The 17,153-nt window shown below is 43.9% G+C and overlaps 1 protein-coding gene and 1 pseudogene across 7 annotated transcripts in view; one reads left to right on the forward strand and one right to left on the reverse strand.

The window, feature by feature from the left end:
• The window catches only part of ST6GAL1 (ST6 beta-galactoside alpha-2,6-sialyltransferase 1), a 129,229-nt gene that overhangs the window by 37,287 nt on the left and 74,789 nt on the right, over positions 1-17,153 (reverse strand). For 2 of the 7 annotated variants that reach the window (XM_053564902.1, XM_053564899.1), the window contains exons 1-3: positions 7,277-7,491; positions 827-947; positions 70-314 (exon numbers count right to left, since the gene is read on the reverse strand). The gene's annotated coding sequence lies outside the window, so the exon portion shown is untranslated. Of the gene's footprint in view, positions 1-69; positions 315-826; positions 948-7,276; positions 7,494-17,153 lie in introns of those variants that run through there. The other 5 variants (XM_053564897.1, XM_053564900.1, XM_053564903.1 and 2 more) reach the window with 4 other exon arrangements.
• LOC128567480 (putative monooxygenase p33MONOX) lies at positions 9,932-10,710 on the forward strand (annotated as a pseudogene).

Here is a 17,153-nt window from a genome sequence, read left to right on the forward strand (position 1 = left end):
AATAGTAGTGAGTTTGTCTCCACAAATTCTTTGGAAAAATACACCATGCTTCGAATTTTCCAATCACACCAGATGTGTTTCTTCAGCCTCCAGGTATGTGCCCGGCTGCGTTCTCTCCCCTGGTCCATCTGCCTGTTAGCTCCGACAGCATTATCTTTCTGCTTCTGCAGGTTGGTGGAGATCACCTCCCCTTTAGCACTATCCCTACTCCCTGCTGCTGGCAACCAGTGCTTCGTAATGTTTGCTGTTCATGCCTGACCTCACTCCTAAGAACTCCTGGCTTCATTTCTGAAGCCCCAGTCCTCAGCACATATCTGAAACAGAGTAGGTAGTCAATAAAGGATTACTGAACAGATAAGACTGTATCAACAAATCCCTACAACCACAATGAGGCTTCCAGAGGAAGAATATGACAATTCACATTAGCACCTGCAGAGACCAAGCCAACACCGAGCCAGCAGGAAGAAATGCTCAAAGTGAAGAATCTTGTCCTGATCCACTCATCACAACATTCTCAGTACCAGCTGTAGTGCCTGGAACATAGGCAGTGCTTACAGATGGTTGAATGAATTACAGAAAAACTCTCATCTTAGAATTGTAGCTTACAGAAATGGACAACTACCTATCTCCCTCCCCAATCCCCCTCATTGACTTGGTAGTCAAAAAGGACTTACAAAAACAAACAAATCAACAAAAACCATAAAGAAGACAGCAAAGCCAGAACCAAACACGGAGATCCTGAAACTCCTGGGCAGCACACTCTACCACTTCATTTTTTATTCTGGAATGAACCCCTTTTCTAGCCCCTCCCCTAGGTGCTCCTTACCTGCTTCTGGCTAATCTCCCTCCAGGTCCTCAGGAACTATCACTGTGCTCCATGGGAGGGAAACTTGCTTTATTGGGCCTAGAGGCCAAGGCTCATTTTTCTCAGGATGATCAAAAAACATCTGCAAAGGCAAAAAAAGAAAGAGGGAAGGTGAGAGCTGTTTTCCAGGAGAGGTAGGGTTAAACATTAATAAGATGGATAGTGCTTCTGCAATCCTGGGCTGTGACTCAATCTGGGGAGCACTGAGGGCTCAGAAAAGACAGAAGAGCCTATTACAGGTGTAATGCTTTGGATCTGTGAACAGCACAGAGAGCCCAGAAATAGACAGATGCCAACTAAGAATGACTAGAAAGATAAAGCAGGTTCCAGCTGACCCACCCAGGAAGAACAATGGTTCAATCTTCTCTGGCTTGCAGATAAAGAGCACAATTAGGTTCATCCCAAAATAAACTCCAGACATATTTTTTAAAAATATTTATTTTCAAACAATATTTAATGATATGTAAAAGTTTAATCAGTAGAATTTTAACTGATAAAAAGGGTTATAAAACTGTGAATACAAATTCAGGAAAAAAAGTGCATTGAAAAATGCACATGAAAAGAGAAAATATTAGAAAAAAATGTGCCCTGGATGGTACACTGATAGGTGTTTTCACTTTCTAGAACTTTATGTTATTTATATTCTAAAATTACTAAAATGTGCATGCATTATTCTTTAAGTTTGAAAAAATATGAAAAACATGAATAAAGAAAGCTAAATCTATCATTCTGTCTTTTTCAGCTCTTTCTTCTTTTGATGCAGTGTAGAAAAATAGTAAAGAAAAAAGTTTAACACATTCACTTGCAAGAAAATTCCAACTTCTATACAATGAAAAGCATCATAACTACAATAAGAAGGAAAACAAGAGTCATGGTATAAACAGGATTAATAAGCCTCCCCAAATAAAGAAGCAATTGGCATGAACAGACAAATCACAAAATAAAAAACACAGTTAACAAGCATATGATATTATGGTTAATCTTTAGAGAGGTGTGAGAGAGGCAGTTAGAATAACAAGATATTGGTTTGCAGAATTTATATTGGTCACAATTTTCAAAATGATTAACACTCCTTGCTGGACAGATTGCAGTGAAATCAGTATGCATTCAAAAGAGAAATGTAAATTAATTTCACCTTTCCAGAAAGTATTCAAGACATAGAATTAAAAGCTTATGACTATTGACCAAGTTTAAAGAGTGAATAAATAAATAATTCTAAAAAATAAAAGAGATTATATACTTCAGTTTTGTCAGACGTAAAATGATTCCATACCTTACATAGTTGTGGTAAGAATTGAAAGAGGATTAAGAAAATAAGTAATGTGAGTTCCATAAAGCAATATGTCATATGTACAAGAAAGAAAAGTTTTTCATTTCAAATTTATTCATATTGGTGAAAATCTGTTAACATCTAAGCTTCCAGCAATAGAGAAAAAGCTAAACTATGGTACATCCATCTGAGAAAAAATATATAATTGTGTATGAATTTATATAGCAATAGAGAAGAAAACCCTTAAAATATTATAAGAAAAGCAAAAAAGAAAATGTTACCTGTACACACAACAGAGTGACTAAAAGTTATACATGTCCAAATATCTAGAATGTAAATGGTTGAGACCTGAAAGCAGTTAGTCAGCAAACTGATTCACTTTCATCAGTATGACTTCCTTTGTTATGTTAGCTGAATAATTAAGGCAAAACTAGGGGGGACGATACTGAAAATACATTTCAACCTTGTGTATCAATTTGCATCATATCGGGTTGGCCTTGAGCCCTGTCCTAAGAGATCTAGCATTCCCAGAACCAAAAGGAAGCACCTGGCCATGCTGGCTTTACCCTACAAACGAGGGGAAAATCCTCTGTTGAAGCTTAGGAGTTCAGATTAGGAGAACCCCAGCTTTCCAGGACCAGGAGGCAGGTAGGCAGGCTCCAGGCATAAGCTCCAAGGCAAGAGTGAGAAATGCCATTCTTTCCTTATCAAAAAATTCCAGGCTCTTCTTAGCAGTTCAGGGAAGAACTGGTTCCTACGCAGCCTCCTTGGAAAATCAGAAAATATCTCTGATATCTATCTCTCTTTTCGTGGTGTGAGTTTCCCCTGTGGCATGAACATTTTTAATTATGTATGCATTCATATTGGTATTTGATTGCTGTCTTTCCCTGTCTACTAAAAACGTAAGCTCCAGGAGTAGGAGCTTCCATCTCCAGTGAGTATCTCTAGATGCTAGATGAGCCTTGGCACATAGTAGGCACTCAACAAATATTTGCTGGAAAAATAATGGTGGGAAGGTTGCTAGCTCTTATCTCAGGCATCCCCGATGCAAGAGGCTCCTTCTTGGCCCCCTACACGGAAGGCTGCGGGCAGTCATCGACCTTTGCTTGACAGCTCTTGCCTATAAATGCGGATTCCCTGCCATCTCCCAGTGCGGGAGCTGCTAGGACACAGGACTTTCATTTGAGTTCAACCCACAGACATCAGAAGAGTGCACTGACCCCCAGCTCTTTCTCCCTCATGTCAACTGCATTTGCTGGGAAAGACTTGCCCTCTAAGAAGATAAAAATCACTCCCCGTTTTTAATTTGCAAAAAACCACAACCTGCTGAAACAAAAGTGCTGCAACTGTCTTATCTAGATCTACCATAGGTGATGAGGGCCTTTCAAAAATAGTCACTGCTGCTGATGAGACAGTAACACTGGTGATCTTCAACCAGATACACAAGTGGTAACAGAACCCCCAACGTTCTGGGTGAAAGACTTCAGTAATCACAACAATAATAGCTACCATTTATTTAGTACTAGCTATGTGCTAAGCACTGATTGTTAAGAATACAAGCTTTAGAATCAGACTGATCAAGGCAAGGGCACTAACTCTGCCTCTGAGCAGGTATTCAACCTTCGGCAAGTTAATCAATCTCAAGACTTAGCACTTCTTTATCTTAAAATGAGAATAATAACAGGTCCTATTTCATGGGTTATTTATAGAATCAAGTAAGACAATGAACCTAAAGGGATTGCAACAAGCTCTGTGACAAATATTTTACACAGTATTTACTCCTGACCACCTCATCCTCTGTGGGTACCATTACTAGCACCATTATACAAATGGGGAAACTGAGGCAGAAAAGATCAATAAGCAGACCAGATTTAGTCAAGTGGCACTCCAAATGTCCCAGGCTTTTTCATGCCTTTGTAGCTCTACGTGTGATGGTCTTTCTGCTAGGAATGCCTTTTCTTACCCTGTTTCCATCAGGGCCACACTCACCCAGCCTCCAATATCAGCTCAGGTGCCCTTGACTCTGAAACCTTTCTTGGCCCCACAGAGATCAATATGACCCCACAGTTCCTATTCTGCCCTCAGCAGACTAGACAACATTTATCAGTCTGCAGGCCCATCCTGACCAGATTGAGAATTTAAAACATATCTCTGGTCCCCTGCATCTAGCCAGGCTCTGGGCCATAACTAGAAACTGCTCAGTCATGTCTGAATGAAAGAATGAAGCCAGCTCCTAACACTATCCTGCCCCAACCAGTGGCCTTTGAATTCTAGAATCACCCCCACCCAACCCTACCCATCACCTTTGATTGCTGGCATCCCCTTCCCAGCCCTGTCACTACAGATGTTCACTTGTCTGTACTGAATGCCAGGGAATTTACCACCTCCCCAGATGGCAAGTGGCTGTGGGAGTAGCTCTCCCTCTCAGAAAGATCCTAAAATTAAGGGAAACCAATTTCCTATAAAAATAAACCTGGTGGTTTAAGCTCTATTCTCCAGAGCTGCACTGACTCCAACGGAGAATCTCTACCACTTGTTGAGCTCATGCTCTTTGTCAGGCTCAACGTTAAGAACTTCACGTGCATGGGCTCATTTCCCCTCTTTGCAGCAACCCTGTGCGGGTGACACTACCAACTACCCCAGACCCCTTGACCCCTTGCCAAGACCGTCTTCACTCCCACCTAGGAAACTCCTCTTTACTCCTCAGATCAGCAGTTCTCAACCTGTGGGTCGCGACCCCTTTGTAACAATGAAAATGCATCCTGCATATCAGATATTTACATTATGATTCATAACAGTAGCAAAATTACAGTTACGAAGTAGCAACAAAAATAATTTTATGGTTGGGGGTTACCACAACATGAGGAACTGTATTAAAGGGTCGCAACATTAGGAAGGTTGAGAACCGCTGCCTTAGATATTTTAACTCCTGGCTTACTGTAACTCTCCTCAATATTATTTCTGTCGTAACTTACAGATCAACATTAATGTCTACAGATAGGAAAGCCCAGTCCTCTGCCTTCATTGTTCTTTGATCTCCTTAGTCCCAAGGACAGTGACCTCAGCCACTCACTCCCAGGGTCATGTCTCGGATCTTGGTAAGTTCCAAAATATATGCTCCCCTCCATCATCTTGATTTTAGTCGGCCCCTCTCGAATCGCTGCTCCTGTCTCTCCAACTTATTCCAACTAGTACCCCAACCCCAACAAGCTTCTGTGATTAATCATACCACCTGTTCACTGTTCCCCACTTCCCTCATAGCCTTACTTCTCTTCCTACTCAGCTTAAATTCCATGGTCATTTAAATGAATCCCTTGCCCTCTTCTCATCACATGTGGTGGGCTAAAATCCAATCTTGCTTAAATTCAACTCTCTGTCCTGCTACCCACCTGCAACCGTGCAACTGAACATGGCTAGAGAAAATCACACCACAATGCCTACTGATTTCACTTCTAGTGAATGATCACTGGGTGCCAGTAGGTCCTTAACACTCCTCAGCAATCACATGCTACCCTCTCAGTCTGATCATCTCCCTACCATTCAACTACCACTTGACTTCCTCCTTTCAATTTCACTCTCCCCTGATGAATATGTGACTTGTTCATGAAGAAAACAGAAGCTACCAGATTGGAACTTCCTGAAGTCCCCAACACAGCCCACTTTATCTTCATTTAAGCCCATACGTCTCTTGTCACTATAAATGAACTAACCAACACTTGTCCACTAGACCCTACACACTCTTGTCTGCTTAAGGAAACTATTCTAGGAAAGCTCCTATTTTCTTCTGCACCAAGTTAAGTATTGCTCTCTCAAAGATTATTCCCATTTGGCTGATAGACATGCTGCTGTTCTCCTATCTTAAAAAACAAAAAGAAAGCCTGTGATTCAGGCAGTCACCACCTGACCCCTATAAGACTGTCTGCGCCTTCTGATGAGGGGGCAATAGGAAGTACATAGGACCACCTATGAAAAATTGTTGCCCAGGCTCAGCGTCCATAGCTCAGCGGTTAAAGTGCTGGCCACGTACACTGGAGCTGGCGGGTTCAAACTCAGCCCTGGCCTGCTAAACAACAATGACAACTACAACAAAAAAAAATAGCCAGCATTGTGGTGGGTGTCTATAGTCCCAGCTACTTGGAAGGCTGAGGCAAGAGAATCACTTAAGCCCAAGAGTATGAGATTGCTGTGAGCTGTGATGCCATAGCACTGTACCAAGGGCAACATAGTAAGACCCTGTCTCAAAAAAAAAGAAAAAGAAAGAAAGAAAAAGAAAAATTGTTGCCCCAAATGTCTAATTTGACTATTATCAAGCCTTAATATACAATTTGTCTTTAGGAAATACCAAAGAAAGAAGAACAAGTTAAAAAGCACCGTAAGGAAGTTATCACAAAAATCCAGAAAGTAGGACTTCTTATAAGACAACTGAATTGGTTTCACTAACAAGGCAATGGGCATGAAAAACCCATGGCTTAAAAGACATAATAACAACATGCAATACATAGACCCTGTCTGAATCTTAATTTGAACAAAACACTTTTAGGCATAAATAGAGATATTGGAATATAAATTGGGTATTATATAATATTATGAAATCTCTGTTAATTTTGTTAGGTGTAATAATGATATGCTTATATATTTTTTAATAAGTCCTATGAATATGAAGAGGCAAGATGAGAAATCTACTTTAAAATAACTTGATCAGAAGAGTATGTGAAGCAAATACTAGAAAAGGCAATGCCATTTTTAAAGATGTATTCAAATTAAGCTATTTGAGAAAAAGAGAGATTTATAAACTCCTTTGTTCACAGATGACAATATTGTTGGGAATGGGGACAGTTTAAAAGAGTTCGAAGAAAAAAGTTAGGATAGACAATTATTTGTTTTTTAAAGGAATTAACTGAAAAAGACATATTACTTTACCAAAGTCACATAAGCAGTCATTATATGAATTCTAAATAAAGTTCATTTCCCCGCCATTCCCCCTGAACTTCTTGACCTCATTCCTTCTCCCAGCCCCTGCCCGATTTCTCTTTCTTTGACTATAAAACCCCGGGAAGTAGTGTCTATAGTAAACACTTTCACTTTTTGTTTTCCCATTCTCCCTTGTACCCACCCCAACCAAGCTTCCCCATCTCACGAACCTGCTCTTGTCAAAGTCCATGACCTGTGTGTTGCTAACCAAGTGGCCAATGCTTGCTCTTCACTGTGTTCAGGCCACTAGCAGCTGGTCACTCCTTACTCCTCCATGCATGTCCCCACCTGGCTTCTTAAACCTACACTTCTGATTTTCTCCAGCTCACTGGTTATACCAACTGGTGCACAGAAATGCCCTGAGGACTGCGCTTTGTTCTGCCTACACTCAGTCTCCACGGGTTGTTGGTATCTTGTGGTCTGTTCCGATCTGCCCAGCCCACAGCATGCACGCAATGCATGTTTGCTGCAGTGCGCTAAAATGAGTTCAGAAAGCAGGTTCTGTCGGTGAGTTTCTCTACAAAGGAAGCCTTTGAAAATGATTTTAAAAAAAACAAAGGCAGTTCAGAAATAGGGTGGCTGAAATAAAACATCATACTCACTTCACTACTTACCCTCTCGTCTACTCTCCATGGAGGGGACACAGCATCACAGGGCACACTGACTCTCAGAGCACATCAGAATTTTTAAAACTGCTTATTAAAATGTAGGTTCCTGAATCTGTCTGAAACATTCTCATTCAAGTAATCTGATGGGTGGAGGTGGGGGACTGTGAGGGGGAATGGAAATCTGCATTTCACAACCACCTCCAGGTAATTAATTCAGAAGCAAGGGGTCAAGTTTATACACCACACTCTGAGAAACAGGTAGCAGAGGACAGTGCTACTCAAAAAGAGAGCTGTGAAGCGTTGGCCCGAGGAAGCTTTGCACGTATAGGGTGAGAAAGGGGCAGAAATTGATTACACGTTTAAGAGTAATTTATAAAGTGTGGCTCAGATTGTGAATGCCCTTCTTTTCATTTCATTCTCCTAGAATCCATCTTTATTGTATTTTAAAAAAACTATCGAGGCATGACAAATTGGGGAAAAACCCAGTTCTTTGCCACCAGTAGTTTGAGAAGCTTTGGTTTCGGAGAAAGAGCTCACTCAGCTGTCATGTCAAAAACCTACATTCTCATCCCGGCTTTTGTACCTGTCAAGTTAACATGGGCTTAGGCCAGTTCATCAACTTCTGTGAGCCTTGTGTCTTCAGTGGAAAGTGTGGATAATAATGCCAAAAAGTTTGCTTCTGCAGGGTTGTCGTGACAACTTAATGACAGATGTTATAAGTTTGTTTGGGCTCATAATTATTGAGCTTGTACTATGTGCTACAGACTTCACAGTAAAGTGCCTGTAATTCGGAGCTGAGTGCTGTCATGACCACAGGCCTCACAGAGTCAATGCCCCGGCTCCTCTGAACTCTATCAAGTGGGAGCTGGCATGGGTCAAAATATTAATAGTTTTATAGACATGTTTGACAGTTACTATTTTGCTCAGAGGTGCAGCAAAGATCAGAAATGTGATAAGCATCAAGAAACTTAACCGCTAGTGAATCTGAGAAGGGAGGGAGTGGAAGCCATGAGAGAGATTCAGCATCTAAGAAGCTGCAACTGTTTCCAAGTGTTTACCTGACTGCAATGGTGGGTGACAGTGGGGACTACAGACCAAAGCCCTGAAGATAAGTGAGCTTTCATTCCTGCCTGACCCAATTATGTGAGACGCAGGCTCTTACCAGATACTAAATCCTTTCCCAGCCAGGCAGGCACTGATGGAGAAGATAATGAGGTCCTCAGAAACGCCCGAGTGCATTTCCCCAGAAGTTGTCTAAGAGCCTGGGGGACAGAACTTTGCGGGGGGCTGAGTCAGCACCATGTACGGGGTAGTGGTCCCTGACCAGAACCAGCCTGGTGGAACAGATAAGGAGAACTCTGAACTCAGAACTAACAGAGCCACAGCAAAGGGAAATCAGGGCCATTTGCTACCATTGTCAACTTTGACGCCTTCAGACAGACATTTATAGAAAACTCTGCCTTCCTATCTGACAAATGCCTGGTGACAAGTAGGCTCCTTACATCCCAGGATCCCCCTCATACATAATGTCCACTCTCCACCACAGCCCTGGCCCCGGCAGGCTCTGCCCCCAGCCTCACCACAGCAAAGACCAAAGCAAAGGGAAGGGAGCACATTGGCTACAGAGAGGCTGGAATTAACACAGCATTCTCCCAAGCAGCACGCCCACCCCTCCTTCCTGCAACCTCTCCCCAGGCTACAGCACACACTACCCCTGGAAGAGAGAAAAGAAAACCAGGTGCTGCCTCCTCCAGAAGAGGAACCCTGTCCCTTGCTACTAATCTTTACTCGCAGCCACCACTGTACTCCTGGGGTAATTTAAAACAAATGCCAGACTTTTATTATCAGTTCCCTCATACAGCTCACCCCAGCCAAGGTTCCATCAAAAAATAAAACCCTAGGCTTTTTCACCAAGGCTGCTGGCTGGCCTGGCAGCCAGTGTGTCCTGGTCTGACCAGAGACCTCCACTGTCACCTACCATAACTTGGGTCCAAATTGGACCACAACTCTCAGGAGATGTGGGTCCTCAGTGGGACTTCAGGCTGCAGGCAGCTTGGCGGCAGCAGCGGGAGAACAGAACCTCTGGATGGAGCTTTGCTGGGAAGTTTTGCTAATTTGTGGCAGCTGGACAATGTTCCTCATTAACATCTGTCAGCGTGATCGCCACATAATTTCACTGTGTTCTTGAGCCTAGTGGGCCTCTAGGCGAGATGTCCCATGACTCCTCCTCCATTGGATATTCCAGAGGGCAAGTATCAGCACCTCGCCAAGGTGGGAGGAGAGGCCAGTGTATCCTCCCCTGCCGTGACTCTGACATCGGCCATTGACAGTACAGATAAGGTCCCAGTGGTGAAGGCTAAAGCTACCTACGGCATCATGAATTCTCTGATCATAAGCAGACCCAGAAGAGCGTTTAGAATTTTGAGTAACAGGCAAGGCTGAGAGATGCTGGCTACACACCCCATAAGGGCCTCACCACCAAGGAGACCAAGTGCCTTCGAGTGGCAGAAGCACTCCACAATTAAAGCCACAGAGTGGAGAGATGACAAAAGCAGACAAGCAGCCTGCGTCAGCCTAGTCCTCCCCAACCAGCACCTCTCATTCTTCACCCAAGCGTAGGCCCAGAGGCTGCTTCACTTCCGGTTCTTCCGCAGCTTTACCTGGCCCAAATCCTAGCACCATGGATTCTGGAAGTGGGAATAAGGACAAAACCCACCAGACAAATGGAGCTTCTCAGGACCACGATCCTTCCAGAAGTATGATTCAGGAAGTTTTGCCACCCAGACCTACCGAGGAACCCAGAAACCCTCTCCAATGGAACTGATCCGAGGCCACTTGATGGCTAAAGATCCAGCAACTTCAAGCCACCTAAGATGGACGTCCCAGCAATGGAAGGGATGGAACAACCCCCATGGACCCATAATCTCAAACCCTGTGACTTGGATGTGCTCATACCCACTGGCTTCTTAGAGCTCTTTCTGGTCCAGGGATTCTAGAGACCCACTTCCTTTTTACCTTGGCTCTGACATAGGAAAGGTATATTTTTAAAAATCTCTTCAACGGAGCTAAACCTGAAGATATAATTGGTTTTTGATAAACATTAGTGCAGAGTTTGCCCTTATTGTGTGGAAGAAGCTTATATTGCTTTAAAGTTAGATCAAATTTCAGCAGTGGTGTATGGGGACTTCATGATCTATTTTTGTATTATTTACCCTAGACAAGACCTTGATCATTGCTCTTGATCATGTGCTGCTCTAAAAACACAGGCTTCTTTATTTTATTTATTTATTTATTTATTGTCTTTTTGAGACAGAGTCTCAAGCTGTCACCCTGGGTAAAGTGCTGTGGCATCACAGCTCACAGCAACCTCAAACTCTTGGGCTTAAGCGATTCTCTTGCCTCAGCCTCCCAAGTAGCTAGGACTACAGGCGTCCACCACAACGCCTGCCTATTTTTGTTGTTGTTGTTGTTGCTGCAGTTGTCATTGTTGTTTTAGCTGACTTTGAACTCTGCCAGCCTCTGTGTGTGCAGCCGGTGCCCTACCCACTGAGCTACGGGCACCACCCAAAACACAGGCTTCTTGATCCTTCTTTCACCACTGTCAATGCAAGCACTGACAAATCATGGCATAGAGGTGCTCCCTGACTAGTTTAGACAAACTTTGGCCTCTGGACGGCTGGTGCTGTGTTCCAGCCTGGTCAGGTAGGTGGGCCTAACATCTGTTTGAGACCTGGATACAGTTAAAAGCCTTACTTTCCAGGCTGAAACTGGAGTCACCTTGTATTTTGGTAGACCTAATAGATACTTTGTCCTACAGCCAGTTCTTCACCTGGTATGTCTTGGGCCAGTGCTAATAGAAGAATTTTTATGCCACAGAACAAATACTAGTCTTGCATACCCTTTCTTCTACTTTAATGTGAAACTAACTCCAATGTGGTTGAATACTTCCTAAGGGAGAGAATTCAAGCTACTGATTTGATAAATGGATGTTAAGGTGGTAACTACAGTTATAGTCTTGAGTTCATGTGAAAGTGACCTTATTCATCATCAGGTCAGGGCCTAAAACTTTGGTGGAGAGATGAAAGAATTCAAAATTCTCTGTATGAAAGCATTGGTCACCAAAATGGGCCTCATACCTTTATGTAGTATATACCTTACTGGGGAACGGAGATAGGGAAGCTGCCTTTTCATTTCTCCTCACTGTGTACATGTTCGTTCCCTGTCCTGAGCACTGCCTCACACTTGATCTGGGCAGTATTTTATCAGGACATAAGGAACTGACCTGCTCATAGAGATGCCCTGGAGTCTAAAATTATCAGAACAATTCATTTATTTGTGTCTGCTGTGTCTTGTTTTGACAATAAAAATCCTTGTGACTTCCTCAAAAAAAAAAACAAAAATTAAACATCCATTGCATGAAGGGAATAAACTTACCTCCCTGGCATCTAGGATGATATTAGCCATGTACCATCCTTAGAAGAACTGAGAACATAAACCCTCAGTTTTCAACAGAGCTTAATTTTCTAGAATTTGAGACAGATAGACAGATAGACACACACACACACCAGGTTCAACCAAAGAATATCTGAAAATATATTCATGATAATTAAATACGGCCATGATGCCAGTATCATCTAATATCCAATTCACTTTCAATTTTTTACCAATTCTCTCAAAAACATCTTTTATACTAAATTTTTCAAATGAAGAACCAATGTAAGCACACTTTGTTTGGATGATTCACCATCTTCAACACTCTTTGAATATATAACAGTTTCCCATTCCCTTATTAGTTTCTTTCTCATGGTATATGGTTGTTGAAGAAACCAAGTCGTGTGTCCTGTGGAAAGGCTGGTGTTCTGAGTTTGGCTGATGACTTCCTCACAGTTAGTGTAGTCCTGTTTGTGCTGCAGTTCTTGTAAACTGAGTGTTAGATTTCAAGGCTTATTGAGATACAGTGGTTTCAAGTTCAAGGGTTTTCTTGGATTTTTATAGTATAAATCTGAAAGGATCTAAATCCTGGTAATCTAAGGGAGTTGCGGTGGAGGAATAGCAGGAATGGAGCTGAGCTCTACTTTGCAGTGGTCCCAGAGCCTGTGAGAAACACAGCAATACTACTAACAGGTCACTTGCTCAGCAAATGCTCACTATCTACTGAGAGCCAGGCTGGAGACTCAGCAGTACAGAAACCTGCCAGACACCCCCATCCCCTGGCCCCTGGCACTGGCCTTCTTGGGAGGGGTAAATAAAGATTCAAACAAACTGGGCAGAGCCTGTGGCTCAGTCGGTAAGGTGCTGGCCCCATATACCAAGGGTGGTGGGTTCAAACCCGGCCCCGGCCAAACTGCAACCAAAAAATAGCCGGGCGTTGTGGCAGGCGCCTGTAGTCCCAGCTACTCGGGAGGCTGAGGCAGGAGAATCGCCTAAGCCCAGGAATTGGAGGTTGCTGTGAGCTGTGTGAGGCCACGGCACTCTACCGTGGGCCATAAAGTGAGATTCTGTCTCTACAAAAAAAAAAAGATTCAAACAAACTAACACTGTGTGTGGTGCCTTGCAAGGACATAAATACTATGCAGAAAGAGAAATAGTGACAGCTTGGGGGAAACGGGGTGGAGGAGATTTAAGGTGGATGACCAGATAAAGGCTTAGAGATGAAGACTTCCTGGAGTCCTGGACTGAAGCTGTGGTTCTGCTACTCCCTCTGTATCTCTGGGCCATTACTGGGTGGCAGACTCCCTGGGTTGGGGAAGAGTCCGTGTTAATTGGGGACTAAAGAGCAGTACATTGACTCATCGACTACATGTGCCCTAGGCTGAACTGGCATTGTGCCATCCTCCAGGCAAGACCTGGCTACCCTCACATTCTGCCCAAGGCCACCTCCTTTGAGCTTTCACAATCTTTATGGCCTCTATTGATGATTATTGCTCCAGAGCAATTGAATCAGAATCTACAAAGGATAATATTGGGCATTTATATTTCAAAGATGCTTTTTAGGTGATATTAATTCCCAGGCAAGATAGAGCAACAATGTTCTAAGTGGTCTAAGTGGTTCCTCTCCCCTACACCTCTCACCTGTGTGACTATGGGACTAGCTGTGGAAGGCAGAGGAGGGGGACACAGAGTGCTTTGCAGCTCTGAGGATGAACTTGGACAAACTTTTCTACTCCACATCTCCATCCCCTTTCTCTTTGCATGATGCCACATTTGGCCATGGGCTGGTCCTTGGAAAAAGTATCAATTTGTCAAAATGAGAGAAATAAACAGTTATCGCTTTGGTGACTTTAAAGGAAGGTGGCTGCACTTTAGTGATTCTGGCATTTAGGAAAGGTCAAGGAACACGGGCCCTGACTGTCTCCTGCCCAGACTGGTTACATGCCCCAGCACGATCCCCAGCCCTCGGGTTTCTGGAGGAAATTGCATTGTTCCTACCATGGCCCTCTGAGGCTACCACTATGGTGTCCTTTCCATATTGCAGCTAAAAAAGATGAATCTCCAAGAGGCTAAAGGACTTCTTCTAGTAAATGGCAGAGCCAAGACTTGAATCCAAACTGAACCCCAGCATGCACTCTTAATTCCTGCTGTAACACAATCTTCTTGTTTGACTCAGTGACTCTCTCAGCCACAACCATGAGCCCCTGACCCCAGAAACAAAGGACTACAGCTGATGAAGAAGTTCCCGAGGCAGAAGCACACAGTGTACTGCCAGACACTTGGCATCTTATACCACAGAATCCTCCAACAGCTCTGGGTCACTGTTGATAGTACAGTTGATGCCTGGCATTTACAGAGTTAACGTTTGGCATTTTGACTATTTGAGAACAACCCCAAAGATCCTAGGCATGAAACAGAAGTAATGATGAAGTTTGTGCAACAGAAAGCTGATAGGAGCCAGTCCCTTAGTATATAAGAGAGGTCACACCAGGCTGGGACCCAGGGTGCAGGGGATTAAGTGCGCCCCCACCATGTATCAGAAAATGATAGAAATAACCATTTGCTTGTGAATCATGGTTCCCAAAGAAATCAAACTGCTAGCCCATGTTAAGGAAATTCTAGACTCAATAATGAATTTCTTTTAATAGATGTAGAAATTTTGTATCCCTATATTTACAAAATCAATGGGATGATTTAAACTTTTAGTTTTACTTGGTTGCATATGAGTGTCAGGAGAAATTATGTTCTCTGGTAGTGTATCTGATTTCCTCATCTGTCAAATGAGAACACAACGCCTCACCTTAGGCTATTATTTGCAAAAAAACAAGATCAAGTAACAATGAAAAGGATGTTGATTCAAGAATTCTCAAAGATCTCAAAAGAAATCTCTCATGAACGTCAACATTCTGATATGTGTTTTCAACATCTTAAGAAATGGAGGTTGGGAGAGGCCGGATGACTTGCCCATGAATGTCTGGCCATAAAGCCAGTGAGCTTCCATTGCCACAACCCAAGGACAAGTCATCAGAATACTTCTAATCATGGAATGTGACTTATGAGAATGGCAGAAAGAGGACACCCACAGAAGAGAGAGATGCCCCTGGACTGTTCACTCTCTCTCCCTCAACCCTGGCTCCCCCAACTACCCTCTCTCCCCCAACCCTGGGAATGGCAGAGCTGGGAGCTTATCTATTTTGACCACATCTGCCCAGATCAATCAAATCAATAAAGGGTCAATAAACTGTGAGCTCACAACAGTAAGTCTAGAGAAAACTGTTATTCCTCCTGCCCTCAAGAGGCTATCAGTCTTAAATACCATGAGAAATCAGACAAGTACATCATCCATGAATTACTTTGTCTATTTGAGCCATCCAGTTATCTATATGTTCCCAGAGCCCAGGTCATTGCCTGTGTTCTGCTTCATTCACCAACGGAGTGAATGTTTTCTCCTTGCAAAGAAGGTGCCCAAAATCTTAGCCGAAGAGGAGAGGCCCACTTGAGCTAAGATTTGATCTAGCCTGAGATCAGGCTAGATGGGTGGGTGAGAGTTCAGTACCCCCAGGAAAGGCCTGGAGGTGAGAGGGAAGAGGCATGGAGGAGGGCCAGGGCAGGGTCAGCCACAGCAGGTGCACAGAGCTGAGCTGCATGAGCTGAGGCTGAAGAGGGAGACTTGGCCTTGCTGTGTGGCATTGTGAGTACCAGGTGGAGGAGGCTAGCATCCATAAGGTATGTAGTGGAGCAGATAAAAAGCTCCAGGGCAGGGGAGGCAAGTGAGGTAGGTGCCAGTGGGGGAGGAGTGCTGTGTGGGTTCCACAGCAGCAGGGGGGGCCGGCTGCAGCCCAGCTCCCATAGCATCCCTTCTCCACTCCCTCAAAACAAGTGATCTGCAAGTGAACAAGCACCATTGCTTTTTGGACACATTCTACTTGCTGGGCACTCTCCCAAGCACCTGTTTAATCTTCACAACCACCCCACAAGGCAGGTAATGATGAACTTGTAAGTGAAGAAACAGAGGCTCCAAGAGATCATGCAATTGGCCCAAAATCCAATCCACTCTTAAGAGGCAGAGCCAGGATGTCAACTCAGATATGACTCAGGGACCACAGGCCAAGAAAACCCCTGCTGTGCTGAAAAGATGAGACTCAAGACTGAGAAGGGAAGAGAACCTCCAACAAGGGCAATTTGGAAGAGTGGGCCTAAGTTTCATTCGGACCAAGGTTTGGAGTCAGACAAATCCAGATTTGAATCCCAGGTCCATTATCCAATCATTGTGCCACTTTAGGCAAATGACATGAACACTTGGTGTCTCGGTTTCCTCATCTGTGAAATGTGTGCAAAACCACCTACCTCGCAGGGCTGCTGTGAGGGTTAGAGGTAAGGGCTGTGCAGTGCCTGGCAGGTGTTTTGTGACAGTAGCCAGTAAGCCTGGCCCTGGCAGGAAGCAAGGGACAGGGGACAGGAGGCCGGGCCTGGTTTGGCTGCTTTTGGGTGGAGGATGTCCTCAGTTCTTACAGGATGCGATGAAATATCTAGGAGTATCAAGAGTCAATATTTGTCTTTAGCAAAACATGGGACCTCAATCTTCATCTCAAAATAACTAATATTTGGGCGGCGCCTGTGGCTCAGTCGGTAAGGCGCTGGCCCCATATACCAAGGGTGGCGGGTTCAAACTCGGCCCCGGCCAAACTGCAACCAAAAAATAGCCGGGCGTTGTGGCGGGTGCCTATAGTCCCAGCTGCTCGGGAGGCTGAGGCAAGAGAATCGCTTAAGCCCAGGAGTTGGAGGTTGCTGTGAGCCGTGTGATGCCACGGCACTCTACCGAGGGCCATAAAGTGAGACTCTGTCTCTACAAAAAAAAATAAATAAATAACTAATATTTGACATTTAGCATTCATTATTCCGAACACTGCTCCACCGCAAAGCGAACAGGAACGTGCAACTCACAAGGTAGCCAGAGGCAAGGGGGTGTCACTGGACAGACCAAACGAAGAGAAAAGGCCAAGGCACA

This window comes from Nycticebus coucang, chromosome 16 (assembly GCF_027406575.1).
Source record: "Nycticebus coucang isolate mNycCou1 chromosome 16, mNycCou1.pri, whole genome shotgun sequence".
Taxonomy (NCBI): Eukaryota; Metazoa; Chordata; class Mammalia; order Primates; family Lorisidae; genus Nycticebus; species Nycticebus coucang.